We start from the raw sequence: 18,220 nt of genomic DNA on the forward strand, positions 1-18,220 counted from the left end.
AATGTTATATGCATATTTCAATATTAAGTATTTGCTTAAAATAAGATTATTGTTGTGTTACGGCTGATATAACTATAGCTACACTTCAGTAACAAAAGCATATCCTTCAACAGTTGAACAAGGACTGTAATAAGTTTATGATAATTATGCTTGGAAGCATTAGATTTTTATCAGTAAATGTCAGTAAAAATCAATTTCACCAAACACATGCAAACAGATGAAAAAAATCTTTCCATTGATAACTGAAATTTACATATAGGCAAAGTAAGAGAAATACTGCTTGATATCTTACTAGAGTTTGATTTAAGGATACTTACTTTGTATGTTTTGACACCAGATGCTGACAGTTTGTATTTTAACAGTTATAAAGCTCTATTTTTTTTTAATCTCCGTGTCTGTTAAATTATTAGTCTGACCCCTGCATAATTTCCCATTACTGTGACACTTTAAAAATCGATAAAAATATTTTTAAAATGCTTAAAATATACAGATATTACCTAACAAAATTACAAAAAATAAAATTCTGCAAAGCATAATTATAATATTGTTCTTTTCTCTATGTGTGATGCATTCCTTTGAAGCAAATCATACTGCATGTCATTACAAAGGAACACAGAACAACCTAGTTTGGAATTTGGTAGCTTGTAAATAGAGAAAACAACTGTTTAGATGCAAGTGCAAGACTTCGACTGGAAACGAGTATGCATCCACCATTTTGCTCCCAGTAACAACAGAAATTAAAACTTTTCTATGGTCTGCTTTTAGCAATTTTTACTGATACAACAACAACTGATCCTCTCAGGGAACATAATCTGGCATCATGATGCTGAATGGTCACATCACTATACATTATATGGCATAATCCATTTATTAAACAAGAATTATAAAAGCTTGCTTATTCCCTGACAATAAGCAAAACATTTTATATAATTTTGTCATACCATTTTCTTTCCTTTTGATTAATTTCACACTTAATAATGGACATGAATTCTTTGAGTAATGATGTCTGTAACAGACTAAATCACCTCACCCTGCATCAATGTGCTGGGGCACACAGAACCCACATGTCATGCAATGGAAGGGAACAGCTAGTAATACAGCAGGGCTGGAGGAGTATGATTGGCTGTTCTTGTTCAGGAAAAATAATGTCTCTGAAGAATGGCCTGATAGCAGAAATGCTGCATATTTATGTGCCTGCAAGTAATATTTGGAAAAGCTTTAAATACACTTAAAGTTTGTCTCTGAATAATTACTACTTGAACATTTAAACTTCACTGTTTCAATCTCTAAAGGTATCCCAAACAGTCTTCTTGTAATAGCAGAGTATCACTTGTAAAAAGCCATATCCTACCAGAAGAAGATTTTAAAAAAGCAAAAGAGATTTTGCCTTTGGAAGCCATTTATGAAACTGATATTTTCATTAGAAAAAGTTAATAGCAACATGGGTCATTTACCCAACTCAATGTTTAGGAAACTGAAAATTTGGCTGGTTTTTTAATATAAGCCACCTGTTGTGGTTTACAGGACTCAACAGACCATGAAATTATGTCAGCTGTACAGAATATCATAGTGAAAATTCTACTTAAATCAACTACTATATACTCTACTTCCAATCGGAAATCAGGCATGTCAACTATACTGTAGCTAAGTCTTTCAGATAATCATTATGCTCATAATAAAATACAGCTATAAACTGTAGTTCAAAATATAGCTATGAACTATTACTCCTTGACAATGTTTTTAATTTTTGTCTTTGCTTCCAATTAATAAAGGGAAACTGCAATATGAAAAGGAGATATTTTAAATCATTATCTAAATACAAGGAAGAATAATTATTTTTCAAACATCCCTATAGGTAAGAGGCAGTTCTGCTGGCAGCAGGATGATATAGGATAGGGCACAGAAAATGCAGCTCAGAATACATTTCTAAAGAAGAAAATTTCTATAGCACAAAACTGACTGCTGATTACCATGCTGACCAGTGTTTTCTCATTACTACCATATCCTCCCACCATCAGTTTACCGTTTCTATACCTACTGCCATATAGTCTTATCCTTAGATTACAAAACTCAACAGGGCAGGGACCCTCGTTTGGCAATGTGCCCTTATAGCACCTAGCACAATAGTGCTGTAAGCCATAACTGGGGACCATAGGCAGTACCATAATAAAAAAAACAATACAATCAAAAGCTTGCTAGGCACTTTACAGGCAGTAAGAGGACTGGCTTCCTCCTATAAAGTTTACAATCTTACAATGCGAAGGATATTATAAACACACACTGCCTTATTTCTACTGTGTTCAATAAGGAGCTGTATTCCCTTTGTCCTGTTTGACTGGAGTTACTGCTGGGAAGCATCAGTGGAATGGCAGCTCCCACTAAGAGACCAATTACAGTTACGACTATAATGAAACAGTGACAGGTATTTCTAACCACTGTTTTGAAGACTCATACTGAATACACGAGACGGCGTACAATAAAGATTTCATTGGGAAGTGTGTAGGGAATGCACATTACTCACAAGAGCTTATGCAGGCCTCCCAAGCTCATGGCAATAAAGCATTTATATCATACCACACCAGAATATATATTTTGCTTACACCACATTTTACAGAGATAAAAGCCTGTGGTGCTTCCCGGAGGGCACACAGGCTTGTGAGGCACTTTGCTACCACCTGCCCTAGTATGAGGAAGCCTTGTCTGTGCCTGCCACAGGTCAGCTCCTCAACTTCACTGGCCACAGGCAAAACAATCCCTCCCCTCTAGATCCACACAGGGCCCCACTCACTCTCATCCAGGTTAGCAATAGACAGGCTCCAACCCCTGAGCCCTACAAGCATCTCCCTGCTCCACTGGACACTCACAGTATTCACAGATTTGCTGCTTCCAAACAAGCAGTACATCTTGGCTTACTGCTTACACTTCCAACACACAATTTCAACGTGCGTACAGAAGAATGTCAGAGTTATGGACAGCAGAGTTAGCAACTAACCAGACATCACAACACACCTCATTTGGAACTGGAAGTACGCAACCAGGCAGCAGCAGATAGAGGGAAAAAAAGCAAATACAATACAGTACTGCAGCAGTTCTCAAACTGTGGATTGGGACCCCACAGTCGATCACGACCCATTTTAATGGGATTGTTGGGGCCAGCATTAGACTTGCTGGGACCCAGGGCTGAAGCCTGAGCTCCACCCACACCTAGGGTGGCGAGGCTCAGGCCCCCCACTCCCCAGATCATGTAGTAACTTTGTTATCATAAAGGGGTGGCAGTGCAATGAAGCTTGAGAACCTCTGAAGTACTGTGTTAAACCTAAACTACTAAAAAATAAAGGGAAAGCAGCATTTTCCTTCTGCACAGTAAAATTTCAAAGCTAAATTAATTCAATGTTCAGTTGTAAACTTCTGAAAGAACAACCATAATGTTTTGTTCAGAGTTATGAACATTTCAGAGTTTTGAACAACCTCCATTCCCAGGGTGTTCATAATTGAGAGTCTACTGTATAGTGAAATAAGAAAAAGTTTATCTAACAAGGTACAGAACATAAGAATGGCCATACTCAGTCAGACCAAAGTCCATCCAGCCCAGTATCCCGTCTACTGACAGTGGCCAGTGCCAGGTGCCCCAGAGGGAGTGAACCTAACAGGTTATGATCAAGTGATCTCTCTCCTGCCATCCATCTCCACCCTCTGACAAACAGAGGCTAGGGACACCATTCCTTATCCATCCTGGCTGATAGCCATTAATGGACTTGACCTCCATGAATTTATCTAGTTCTCTTTTAAACCATGTTATAAGATTCAAGTGACAGCAAGTAGTAGTACTGGAAACAAATTTTACATACAAAATAAAATCATAGCCCACATTCAAGAACTTAGATTTACTTAACGAGATACTTTCACGTCTTATAGAACAACGTGCAACCAAAGTCCCTCCAGAATTTTGCAGCTAGGCTTGGCTGTGATCTTCTGTTCATGAGACAAGTCATGGTGTCAGTTTGATTCCCCGGTGAAGGATCCAGATTTTTCTGTTTGCACCTCCAGACATGGCAGAACAATCCATTGTCCTTATTCATAAACAGGTCGCCTCCTGCCAGCTGTTTTTCCTTGTAGATTTTGCAATCTGATTCAGCATCTGGATCAGTATGCAAACAGGTCTGTTGTGAGACATGCAATATACAATGACAGCCAGGGAGATAAGCGTGTTACTCTCTGTCTGGAAGGAACTTGTCCGAGATATGTCACATCCTGATTACTTGCCTTAAGAACATAATTTTCAGAATAAACACAACTCCTTAAATATTATTTATATATGTATTTTGCAATGACAAATGACCACAAGTGGGCTATTGGCCCTCAGACACCTCACAGGCCACCTTTTAATGGAAAATTATGCATATATCCGACTCGGGGGATGCCTGTAAAACTCTATGCACCCTTGGGCCCTCTGCTAGTTGGGACCAAGAAGTCCCTAGGTCACCAAGACATTTTAGAAGCATTAGAGTTCTATAATTTACCAAGATTATTTTTCTTATCCTCCTGCATGTAAAGCCAGATGACAGAGTCATCTGTAGCGTCCTTAGAGGAGAGGAAAAGTAACTAATATATGTTAAAATTATCTTAAAGTTTCTTCAGATGTCAATGTTAAGGTCCAATCTCTCATAACCAGCCAAGGCTAGAAGAAAATGCTTTGTACTACTTGAAATGGGACGATGCCCAATTCTAAACTGTTCCTATTTCTAGCCTGGGTGATTTATGATATCCTGTCAAGGCAGATTATTTTATCTAAGAGTACTTGGGTGGGAGGGCAGTGGGGAGGTCTACATTTTGAAGGTAAGGAGAAACTTTTTAATTTTTTTAAATGCAACTTTTTGAAAGCCACTCAGAAATTTGAAGCATTGGAAAGAGTCTTGGTGGAAATTAATTAGTGGACTGAGTATAGGTGAGATGGGTAAGGGGCATGATAAATTCATCATACAGATAATCACCATCTGTGTTTTAAACTTCTAAATGTGACGGGAATTAAAACACCTATGCCACACACTTATACTACACAATTAACTGTTACGTGCCCAATCTAAATCCCTGCAAAAAACCTGAGTAAATGTTTGTTTTGGTGTGCATTACCTGCTAATCTGCCAATTTGTATTGGACCTTCCAGTATGAATTAACAAGTTTCTACTGTGTACTCCTGTAAAGGCATAAATGCAGAATGAGTGAGAAGGTGGATTAACAGGATTCAGTTACTGAATGCAAAGCCAAAGTCAGTTATCTCAACTTCTTGAGCTCCCATGTTGGGTCTCCTGGTACAAATCCCATTGTTGGCAGGAGCCTGTGCCGATACTACCAGAGCCCAAAAGTTAAACTGAATCAGTGTTCAAACAAACTGTTCACAACATTGACTTCTTGTCACCATAATATGGCTTCTCGTTAAAAAGTGCAAAGGGAAAAATATTTCAGTCCTTTCCCTTACACCACCCAACACCCCATATGCCAAGATTTTCAGAAGTGACTAGAGATTCGAGGTGCACTATGTGAGACACCTTAGAGGAGACAAATTTTCATAAAGTATTATCACCCCACCCTCTGAAAGTCAGGCCTTGTTACGATGTCTCAGATAAGGGACCCAAAATCTGAGGCACTCAAAATCATTAGCCACATATGGAAATCCATCTCCCCACCTCCTTTAAAAACAAGCAAAACAAAACAGTCATGTGTTTAAAGCAGAGGAATATGCACTTCTCTACATATGACATGCAGATACAGGAAATAGAAGTCTTCAATCCTAGCAAGAGACTAAGTAACTACTGAAATTTTATCTGCACATAGAAAATTAAGACAAAATTTTCTTATTATTGAGTAGATTAATGCTCACAAAGTGCTATAAAAATGAAAAACACTTTATATACTATTATTAAATTTAAAAAAATATGTTAAATATGTGAAAACACAATGTATCACATGCAAAAACAGTCAAACAACTTCTAAAAACAAATCTCAGACAAGTGACAACTAAATCATCCTGAGACTAATAAAATGAACAAGTGATATATTTCGCTTCATTGCATCCTCTTCTTTCTAGAGATGGAGTTCCTTCAAATGTGGGAAGTTAAAGTAGAACCACCTTATTTAGTATGCGTGATTTAAACAAATAAAATAAATCCCATCTCTACCAGGAAATGAGGGCACACTTTTCTCCCTCCACACAGATGACCTGCTTTAAATAGTCTTATATAACTATAAATGAGGTTAGATTTGTCTTATCACATATTTGCACTTATATTTTTCAGTCTGCACCACATTCACATGTGTTAAAAATTTCCCCGAACTTGTTCAGCTAAAATGATCTAACAAGCTGAGGTGGGTCACAATCACTTGTACTCACTGGGACAAAGCTGGGGCTCATTAAAAGCAGAAATGATCCCTTTAAGTTTCATGAAGAATGAGCATGCTCCCTCTCTCTGGTATATTTTATTTTGAGAGCAGAGCAGCCATTCTCTCCTAGGAAGAGAACACAAGCCATCCCTGAGGCAGTATCAACAAACTAACAGAGCATTTCCCCAAACCAGGTGGTTTCCAAGCAACAAGCAGAAGTGGATGTGTTTCAGCACTGGGTGAAGTGGATGACATTTCTCTTGCCTACCTCCATAAGGGTACTGCAAGGCTTAATTAGTGTTTGAAAAGCTTTTAGCTACTGTAATTGAAAGCCCTAAATATTTTGTAATTCCAGAATAGTTTAGGGTTTTGTTGTTGTTGTTAGTACATAGTGGGAGGGGGAGAGAAGAGAGAAATGGCCCTTTCAGAAGCTTTCTTGTAGCATTATCAGCAGACTGCCCTAAAGGACCATACTGAGGACCATTATTAAGAAAAAGCACAGTCAAGTATCCGTGTGTGAGAGGTAAACTGAACAGAAAGAACACATCTCAACAAACTGCAGCAGCAGGAAGTCACCTAAAACTTCCCTTTGGCAGACATTACCTATCTCCTCTAGGGCTTTGTTTACACTAGAAAACTTCATAGCCACGTTACAGCAGCTGCCAACAATGTGCAGTGGCAGTAGTAGTAACAAGAATATACATGTAAGGGGTTTTTACCACTGCATCATAAAAACCTCTCAGCAAGTTATGACACAGTGATGCCTGCTCCTGCCTATACTAGTAGATTAGCTATTGTTGCTGTAACATGGGTACTAATTTTTCCAGAGCTCATGCATCCTAGAATTAAAGGAACAGCCACAGCCCTAAATGGATGTAACCAACTGCAAACGGGTTCTCTGGTAGCCCAACATCAAAAAGTCCTCTTGAATACAAAAGGAAATTAAATGGACAATAAGTTGCTTTGGAAGTTTGCTTCCATTTCCTAGCAAGGTTAAATTAAAAGTTACTCTAATAAAATCTAAACCTAAACAAACTAATCTCTTTAGATCTATAAAAACAAGCTAAAGAGAATAGCCTGAGTTGATCTTGTGAATAAAACTGAACAGCAGTTATCAAAAGCATTGTATAATAAAACTTCATGAATGGCTCTAAAATGAATAAATGTTGCTCTAATTTTTTCTTACTAGTCAAGGCAGCCTTCTCTGTGCAAAAGAAATACAAAGAGGTAGAGAAAGACAACACTCAACAGGGACTTCAACCAATAACCAGAAATAAATGCAACTACAGTGGAACATATTTGCTCCTAGCTTTAGGATTAATTAGTTGGATAGCTCTGAGAGAAATATGAAAAAGGTATAAACACAATAGAATTACCGGTACTTTAATTCTCCTCTTCTAGTCTCACCAGGCAGGAACTTGCATGCTCAACATTCTAGCCCTTAAACCAAAGGCACAAGTACTCTACAGGTAACAGAGGACATGTTTGCAAGTCATTTCCCAGAATCAAGTTGATGTTAGCAAAGGAACAGGGTGAGAAACATATCGGTTCTTAGATGAGGTTAACAGTGGTGAACTGAAGACCTCTTGGAGGAAAATTAGCCTTGATTCTTTCACACTACAAGTAAAACTAAGGGTATGTCTACACTACGAAATTAGGGCGATTTTATAGAAGTCGATTTTTAGAAATTGATTTTATACAGTCAATTGCTTATGTCCACACTAAGTGCATTAAGTCAGCAGAATGCGTCCTCACTACCATGGCTAACATCGACTTACAGAGAGGTGCACTGTAAGTAGCTATCCCACAGTTCCTGCAGTCTCCGCTGCCCATTGGAATTCTGGGTTAAGCTCCCAATGCCTGATGGGGCAAAAACATTGTCGTGGGTGGTTTTGGGTACGTGTCGTCAGTCGCCCCTCCCTCCGTCTGTGAAAATAATGGCAGACAATCTTTTCGCACCAGACACCAGGGCGATTAGAAGAGCACAGCAAGGCGCGCTGCGCATCAGAGAGGCTTTGAAAACCAGTTTCATGACTGGCCAGGCTTCAGTGTAAGAGTTGTGTGTGCTTCTCCTTTACGCAATCCTGCCCGCTTTGTTGATTTTAATTCTCTGTAAGCCAACCACCCCCTCCCCTTCAAAATAAAGTAACTATTGTTTTGAACCCATGCATTCTTTCTTTATTAATTAAAAAAAAATGAGATAATGGACAAGGTAGCCTGGAGGAGTGGGGGGAAGAGAGGAGGGAGGGACAAGGCCACATTGCTTATTGTAGCCAGACTAAAAATCAAACTGTTTGAATGACAGCCTTCTGTTGCTTGGGCCATCCTCTACAGTGGAGTGGCTGGGTGCCCAGAGCCTCCCCTCCCTGCATTCTTGGGCATCTGGGTGAGGAGGCTATGGAACATGGGGAGGAGGGTATGCGGTTATACAGTGGATACAGTGGGGATCTGTATCTTGTTGGCTTTCCTGCAGCTCCAACAGATGCTTCATCATGTCCGTTTGCTCCCCCATCAGCCTCAGCATCGCGTCCAGCCTCCGTTCTTTGCGCTCACTTAATTCTTTCCTTCCCTCTGCCACTGAATGCCTCCATGCATTAAGCTGTGCCCTATCAGTGCGGGAGGACTGCATGAGCTAGGAAAACATGTCATTGCAAGTGCGTTTTTTTCACCTTCTAATCTGCAATAACCTCAGGAACAAAGATGATAGGGGGAACGTAAGAACATTCTATGCTCTACGATTCTGGGGGGACTGCATGGTCACCTGTGCTGCTGAGTTCGCCATGCTGACCAAACAGGAAATTAAATTAAAAAGTTCCTGGGGCTTTTCCTGTGTAGCTGGCTAGTGCATTAGAGTTCAAAGTGCTGTCTAAAGTTCCAGCCTGTGTACTGAAGATCTGTGACCTGTTTGTACTATCTATCAGGGTGAGACATTGCTTGATTCAAATCTTGTTTAGTTTATAGAACTCAGATTGTGAACTTCCTTTTATTTCTTAGGTGACCAACTTTGATCTCTATGCCTACTACTTATAATCACTTAAAATCTATCTTTCTGTAATTAATAAATCTGTTTTATATTTTACCTAAAACAGTACATTTTGGTTGAATTGCTTGAGAAATCTCAGATCAGCTTACAAAGGCTGTGTGTCCCCTCTCCACACTGAGGGAGGGGCAGACTGGGTAATGAACTTACACTGCTCAGGCTTCTGACCAGGGCAAGACAGTATATTCTGGTAGTGCAAGGCTGGGGAGCTGAGGGGAACTGACTGAAGCCTCCCTATGGTTGGTTCATGAGTGGCTGGGAGAAGCATTCGTGTAACTAAGTTGGGTGTGTCCCTCCCTGTGGATATCTGTGTAAGTGCAATACCTGCCAGAGGTTTGTAGCTTGTCACAGCATCACAGTATGAGAGGGATACCCCAGCTTGGTGGGACAGAGGGCTCAGCGGTCCTACAGTTCAGGTTGCACCCTGGGAATCCTGTCACAATAATTGAGTTCAAAAAAGAGCTGGATAAGTTCATGGAGGATAGGTCCATCAGTGGCTATTAGCCAAGATGATCAGGGATGCAACCTCATGCTTGTGGTGACCCTAAACCTCTCCCAGAAGCCAGGAGTGGAAGATGGGGGTGAATCACTCCCGAACTGCCCTGTTCTTTACATTCCCCCGAAACTCTGATACAGGCCTTTGTCAGAGCCAGGATACTAGGCAAGATGGGCCATGGTCTGACCCAGTAGAGCAGCTCTTATGTGCTATGGTCTTATGCTCTTTATTCATTCCAGAACATAGAGGGGTGTCTGTGCATGGCTTCAAATTTTATCAGATAGCTACTAGCTATAGATATAAGAAATGTAACCCATGCCCAGGACTCAAGGTAGCTCCTTGACAGGAATCTCAGCACCCTCTTACTTCCTAGCACTGAAGGGGACAGGAGTAGGTGTGGAAAGGAGAGAGAGAGAAAAAAAAGAGGGGTTGATGACTTCTTAACTGGGCTTTCGCCTAGCAGCAGGGTCCATTTTTGTTCTTATCTGAGGATAGCAGGTTTAATTCTCTGGCTAATAGGTAACATAAGAACATAAGAACGGCCGTACCGGGTCAGACCAAAAGGTCCATCTAGCCCAGTATCTGTCTACCGACAGTGGCCAATGCCAGGTGCCCCAGAGGGAGTGAACCTAACAGGCAATGATCAAGTGATCTCTCTCCTGCCATCCATCTCCATCCTCTGACGAACAGAGGCTAGGGACACCATTCTTTACCCATCCTGGCTAATAGCCATTTATGGTCTTCACTACCATGAATTTATCCAGTTCTCTTTTAAATACTGTTATAGTCCTAGCCTTCACAACCTCCTCAGGTAAGGAGTTCCACAAGTTGACTGTGCGCTGCGTGAAGAAGAACTTCCTTTTATTTGTTTTAAACCTGCTGCCTATTAATTTCATTTGGTGACCCCTAGTTCTTGTATTATGGGAATAAGTAAATAACTTTTCCTTATCCACTTTCTCAACATCACTCATGATTTTATATACCTCTATCATATCCCCCCTTAGTCTTCTCTTTTCCAAGCTGAAGAGTCCTAGCCTCTAATCTTTCCTCGTATGGGACCCTCTCTAACCCCCTAATCATTTTAGTTGCCCTTTTCTGAACCTTTTCTAGTACTAGAATATCTTTTTTGAGGTGAGGAGACCACATCTGTACACAGTATTCGAGATGTGGGCGTACCATGGATTTATATAAGGGCAATAATATATTCTCAGTCTTATTCTCTATCCCCTTTTTAATGATTCCTAACATCCTGTTTGCTTTTTTGACCGCCTCTGCACACTGCATGGACATCTTCAGAGAACTATCCACGATGACTCAAGATCTTTTTCCTGACTCGTTGTAGCTAAATTAGCCCCCATCATGTTGTATGTATAGTTGGGGTTATTTTTTCCAATGTGCATTACTTTACATTTATCCACATTAAATTTCATTTGCCATTTTGTTGCCCAATCACTTAGTTTTGTGAACTAATTTCCAAGTTCTATATAGGTTCATGGGTAAACATGAGTGGATGGCTGTGTGGACACTGGGCAGGCATAAGAAACAGGGATGAGAGACGTTTGAAAAGAAGTAGGATGAAAACTATGAAATTTCAGAGGGGGAGGTAGAAAGGAAGAATCGATCTAGAACTTGGGAGATCTGGTTTTGATACTGAGGTCTGCCACAAACTTCCTGTGTGACCTCAGGCCATCAAGACCTTGTGCCTCAATCGCTAATTTGTAGGGGAAGAACACCACTTATTTTCTCCCAACATTTGTCTGTCTTGTCTATTTTGACTGTAAGCTCTTTGTTTCTTACTAGGTGTATGTACACCTACCACAATAAGGAACCATTCGGAGAGATGCTACCGTAATAGCAGTAGTAGTAGAAGAGAATGATGATCAGAAAGGAAATCAACATTGAAGATAATTCTGGAAAAGATGCACCATGATCTAGTCTAGGAGAAAAGAAAATGTGGAGTGAAGCCAGGAAGTGAAAGAAGGGATGCCCAAAACCATGCAATAAGTACAGTTGCTAGAATAGGATTCAACTAATACATTATTGGAAAAACTTCAATGTCATTTTTCAATAATGCTTTTTTGCATTATTCAAGCTCTATAGCACATCAAACACTATTTGACAAGCATATTTGATAAATCCTGGCAAAGTTCTAATAATGTATTTGACAAATATTTGTTCTGCTCCGTCATTATCACTATCTGTCATTATTCAGTAGAAAACTGAATTACAATGTTATACGCAGTACATAATAAACAGTGCAAAAATTGATACACCTTTATATTGCAGGGGGTTTGGCCACACAATTTACATCCTGGCTAACTGGCTTAGTTCTCAGATTAGAAGGCACTGGCGAAATTTTTTTAAGTCCTGTAAGTTCCCAATGCCAGAAGGATTTGCCAGAATAACTTCCACCTACTTACCATGCTGCATTTTAAGTTGCATCATCAATCTTTTTAATAAAGTGACAAATCCGAAGTTATTTCAAGATCACGGTGGGTGGTAGCTTTAAAAATATTCTGTAGCCTGTGAAAGGGCAAGAGCATGCATACATTAGAGTATCTTCCTTTTATAATGCATTTTACTTCATTGATTTAACAATTGGTATTATTCATATAGTATCAAACATGCACTAGACACTCATAGGACAAGAGAAGGATTTTAGATAGTTTTTAAAAGATACACAGAAAAGACAAAACAAGAACACTAAAATCCATATTGATAGTATGTATTTAGTCACATCGGTCTTTTTCCATAAAAGCCCATAAGCAATTATATAAATAGGGATCACTTTACCCACCAACAAAATGACCCTTCAGATAGAATATGAACTCTGTTTAACAACATGTAGCAACATTACTCCGCAGTCTAGCACAGGGAGTGCAGAGGAATGCTGCATCAAACTGAAACCAAATCTAGGGGTGCAGAATCTAATTACTTAAATTGGAGTTTGGCTAGGATCACAAGAGCTAATGCCCCTTCTTGTGGAAAAGTGCTATGAGACCTCAGTTTTAATTTTCATCTCAACAGTGCATCTCACAACACAATATAAACGTTACACAGTAAAATTAGGAGACAAAAGGAAGTGGCAAACCCTTTGGGCTAACAATCAGCATTTTGCACTAGCAGGAGAAATGTTAATTCGAGTTGTAGCTTCTGACTTTCACGGGACAGCTGAATGCAGGGCTATATCTACGCTCACAGCAGTGTGTAGAGTACAGGCACTGCACATGTAGCTACACGCTGCAGCGAAAAGGCAGGCTGCATCCACGCTTGTCACTGAGGTGTGTAGCTACACATGGCAGTGAAAGGCTTGGACAGCAGGGAGGTGAAGGGTGTGCGCTCTGGGAGGGAGTTTGTGTGCAAGGTGGGGCTCCAGGCTGGGACAGAGTGTTGGGGTGCAGAAGGAGGTACAGGGTGCTGGCTCTGGGAGGGGGTCAGGGCTGGGGCAGAGTGTTGGGGTGCAGAAGGGGGTACAGGGTGCTGGCTCTGGGAGGGGGCTCAGGACTGGGGCTTGGGGTGCAGGAGGAGGCTCAGGGTGCTGGCTCCAGGAGGGGGCTCAGGACTGGGGTGCTGGCTCCTCCCAGGCAGCACTTATCTACGGCGGCTCCTGGTTGGCGGGCGCAGCAAGGCTAAGGCAGGCTCCCTGTCTATCCCAGCCCCACACTGCTCCCCGGAAGGGACCAACCTATCCCTGCGTCCCCTGGGGGGAGGGGGCATAGGGCATGTGGCTCCGCATGCTGCCCCTCTCTGCAAGCACCACCCCCGCAGCTCTTACAGCCAATGGGAGTTGCGGGGGCGGTGCTTGCAGGCAGGAGCAGCACGCAGAGGGGGACCTCTGCCTCCCGCTGCCCCTAGGGCCCTTACTGGCCACTTCCGGGAGCACCATGGGGTCAGGGTACGGAGTCTGCCTTAGTAGCAGCCACGCTGCACCACCAGAGATCACGATCGACTGGGAGATCCGCTAGGATTGACTGCTTGGTGACCACTGCCCTAGGGGCTTCACGTGTATAGGACACTCTCCTTGCCTAAGCTGTGCCTCACCACCTACACGGCGATTTACACCTGGGGGTAGCTGGGCATGCAGCGTCTGTACTCTACATGCCACCGTAAGAGTAAATGTCCCTTGGGAATGCTGTAGCATGAAGGAGCAACAAAAGAAAAACCCCAAACCATGCTTCATTCTGAAGCGACCCAATTAGCCAACCCAGGAACAGCAATGGCTAAGTCTGAAGAGATTTATTACCAACAATCCTGGTTCAGACAGTGGCCATGAGCTTAAAGTTGAGGGAGGGAGGAAGGCATAAAGAAGTTCTAAGTTTTAAGACTGAGCGGACTGCAGAAACCCCACACCCTGGATGTGGGAAAGAAAAATACACTCGTGCTTCATTTTCAACTATAAAAAGAATTCATTCTCTGGGTAATTTTCCTTTGAGACATGCTAAATGTAAGCTTTATGTAGACTAACTGCCCTGTATATTTTAATTATAGTGATATTTTTCCAAGTATGCTCTTTATACAAGGATCACTGTTTTGTTCATTCAAAGGGCTCTCTGTTTTCTCTATTCTAGACATCCCACCACATATCCCAATATCTTGGTATGTAAGAAAGCACTCTTGGAAACTTTTACAGTAGCTTAATCAATACTAGCATTTTGCTGTAACATTACACTGTGTGCAAACTACCTGAGTGGTGGAGCAGCTATGATGCTAGGACATTAATCAAGCTACAGGACTTCAGCAGAAACTCAACAGATGCTTAATCTGAACAGGCCTTTTCTCTCCTAGTCACTTACTGCCCTCAATAAAAAGCCTAAAAATACCTGAGACGCATTGTGCTAAATGCTGCTCACAGAAGGCAGAGATAGCTATGGTCCAAGCCCAGTGCTTAACTGTAATGAAAGAGGTGCCAGGGCGCAAGCCATTAGGTGCTGGGGCTCACGCAATTTTTTTTTACATTCGTAACTGATGCAGCAAGCCCAGAGGTGCCAGGGCTATGAACTGCCAAGCCTGGAGGTGCCGGTGCTCAGCCCTGGCAACAATTAAGCACTGTCGAAACCCCAAAGACCATAAGTAAATGAGTGTGCAGTTATTTACATCATCACAGAATTCAACCCATTACACTGGAATGCTTGTTTCATTACCCTATCTATACTCTGCAATGGGGCCTGAATTCAGTCAGATGGCTGTTCAATGGTCAGTGTTAATGAGTTGGTAATTTCAGCCCAGTTCTTGGTGTACTGGTGGAAACTTCCCAGAATCTCCACCTCAGCTAGTACTAACTAGCACTTTGCAAAGAGGCCAAGGACTACCGTAAATGGACTGTCTCAGCCACTTTCTCACCCCCATCAGTAGTCCCCAAGTCATCTGGGTTAAAAACACAGGAAGGTTGAAAGGAAGCTAGAACTACTGTTGCTAACTTTCCCCATATCAGGTATGGTAAAGTCAATGGGGATATCAATCCAGAAACTCTCTCAAGCAATAAATATTCATACTTTTGAAAAGATTCAAGCAAAAGTAGTTGGCAATAAACAATTATTACCTTTGAATAGAAGTCAACGCAATTTTCCCTAGCAGAGATGTCAAAATATTAAGGTCTATTTAACTGTCTCCTTCCCCATTTTAGACAGAGACCTCTGATCAAACACTTTGCCATGAACATATACCACTAATTCAGATTTGTTTCCTACATATTAAAAACAGATTTCTGAAGCTCTCTTTTTTACTAATTTAGTATTTCATCTCCCTGACAAGCCAGTGGAAAAATTGGAGGAAATTTTTCAACAGCAATTAGAGATTACAGCACTAGCTGCAGGAAGCATTTCCTTACCAACATAAAATACATCCTCAAAACTGAAAAGTAAGTAAGGTTATGAAAGTGACAAGAGCAAGGACAGTCTATGAAACATTCACCGAGACTATATATTTTAAATACTAAAGTTGCACAAGTCAATAGATTACCAGTCTGCAAATATTAAAGCAACTGGTGATCGTTAAAAATCTAATGGCCTGAAAAATCTGCTATTCAAAACTAAAGCCATTTGTGAATGAGTACCAAAAATATTTAAAAACAAATATGTTTACGCAAAATAAAGATGAGAGAGACCTGTAACCTCAATCTCCACCCCTAACTTCCCACCCTACGTTAGAGCCTTTCATACCAGTACTGAAACTGGAGAGAATTTTTCCACCTACATATCTCATAACTTCTTAATTGTAGGATTTACAATGAAAACCCTAATTGATCTATAACCATAGCAGCATAGCAAATGTTGTGATAAATTTACCCACGGACTTCTACAAGACAAAAATAACTGTCATGTGCTCTGAAGGCATTATTTGATTTAAATTCCATCTTTATTACATTTTAAGAAATAATAAAAGAAATATTATCCAGGTAGGCATAAGAAGTATTCTGCATATACTGCATTACTGCATATAAAGACTGTTTCTACAATTCATTTATTGATTTATAGAAATAAACTCAGCTGGTATTTGGCAGAGAACAATGGCTATTATTCAAATTTATTAAGAGTACAATCGATAAAAAAATATTTTAAAATATGTGTGTAACTAATCAGTATAACACAATTACAAGCTCATAATACTTCAAATTTGTCCATCAAGAATCTTATCTATAATAATCACATAAAATTAGCCAGATATCTGAGATGCGGAATACACTAAAAATCAACTGTTAGAAACGCTGTTCAGCATTTCTGTCCTGTACGTACTATGTTTTCAAACTGTTAGCAGTGATGTTTACATAATTTAGATAGATTAATTAAACCTAAAAGAAAGCAAATACACTGAGTAGCTTTTTTGTGACAGTCAATGTCAGTCAAGTGGGATTCCATAAGTACAGGAAAAGATACGACTAAAATATCTATTATTTGCAGTTACTTAGTATAAGAAATCATAAGGCATCTACATGATCATAGCCAAATTGGAATAAACTGGCTCTAAGCATTTGAACAGATATGCATTCTGTTCTATGCAGCATGAAGTAGAAATTCTATAGTTTAACTGCCAAGTTACATGTATATTTCCTGTATAGTATGCGTCGCACCCTTTCCTGTACTACCAGATCACAGGAAATACACCCATCTCTTTCACAAAATTTTGGTACAATAGAATCATAGGAGTGGAACGGACATCGAGAGGTCATCTAGTCCTGAGCCCTGCACTCGTGGCAGGGGGTAAGTATTATCTAAACCATTCCTGACAGGTGTTTGTCTAACCTACTCTTAAAAATCTCCAATGATGGAGATTCCACAATTTCCCTAGTCAATTTATTCCAGTGCTTAACCAGGGGCGGCAGGTTTGTATAATTTTTGGTGGTGACCAGACAGGTCCAAGTCCCATCACCCCCACTCCCGCCCCCGCCCTACCCAAGGCTCTGGGAGACAGTTTGGATGCAGGAGAGGTTGAGTTCTGGGAGGGAGTTTGGGTGCAGGCTCTGAGCTGGGCAGGCGGTTGAGATTCAGGAGGGGGCGCAAGGGGCAGGCGTTCGGGTGCGAGCTCTGGACTGGGGCAAGAAGTTGGGGTACAGGAGGGAGTGCAGAGGGCGGGCGTTTGGAGGCAGGCTTTGGGCTGGGGCAGGGGTGCGGGAGAGAGTGAGGGGTGCAGTGCTTACCTCAGTTGGCTCCCAAAAGAAACCCGCACCCCCTCTGATGGCAGCTCCTATGTGTGGGGCGGGGGGGAGAGCTGGAGCGGTCTGTACCTAGATGTAGCACCTTGCATTTGGCTATATTAAAATACACTTTGCTTGAATGGGCCCAGCTAACCAAGTGTCCAGATTGCTCTGGATGACTCCTCATTTTTTACCACTCTAGCAATCGTCGTGTCATCTGCAAATTTTATCAGCTGAGATTTTACGTTTACGTCTAGATCTTTTATAAGTACACTCTACCCCAATATAACACTGTCCTCAGGAGCCAAAAAAAATCTTACTGCATTATAGGTGAAACCGCGTTATATCGAACTTGCTTTGATCCTCCGGAGCACGGCTTTACCGCGTTATATCCGAATTCATGTTATATCGGGTCGCATTATACCAGGGCAGAGGTGTATATTGAACACAGTATAAGACAGGGCTTTGGAGCTGTGCTCCAGCTCCGCTCCAGCTCCAGGCAAAAACCTGCAACTCCACTGCTCCGGAGCTGCTCTGCGCTCCAGCTCTGGGCTCCACTCCAAAGCGCTGGTATAATAATAATAATATTCAGCTCAATTGTTACTGAAGCACTATTTCTAGGTTCCTACGTTTTGTAATGAAAGACTGAAATCTGACCTATTATGACATTCATTTT

General features: G+C 41.1%; 1 protein-coding gene across 2 annotated transcripts in view; it reads right to left on the bottom strand.

Moving 5' to 3' along the window:
* The window catches only part of MGAT5 (alpha-1,6-mannosylglycoprotein 6-beta-N-acetylglucosaminyltransferase), a 235,215-nt gene that overhangs the window by 200,364 nt on the left and 16,631 nt on the right, over window positions 1–18,220 (bottom strand). Inside the window, exon 1 of one of the 2 annotated variants that reach the window (XM_039494731.1) lies at window positions 12,335–12,435. The exons of the other annotated variant lie outside the window; for it this stretch is intronic. The gene's annotated coding sequence lies outside the window, so the exon portion shown is untranslated. Of the gene's footprint in view, window positions 1–12,334; window positions 12,436–18,220 lie in introns of those variants that run through there. 2 annotated transcript variants of the gene reach the window in all.

Source organism: Mauremys reevesii, linkage group 11 (assembly GCF_016161935.1).
Source record: "Mauremys reevesii isolate NIE-2019 linkage group 11, ASM1616193v1, whole genome shotgun sequence".
NCBI classification, from domain to species: domain Eukaryota; kingdom Metazoa; phylum Chordata; order Testudines; family Geoemydidae; genus Mauremys; species Mauremys reevesii.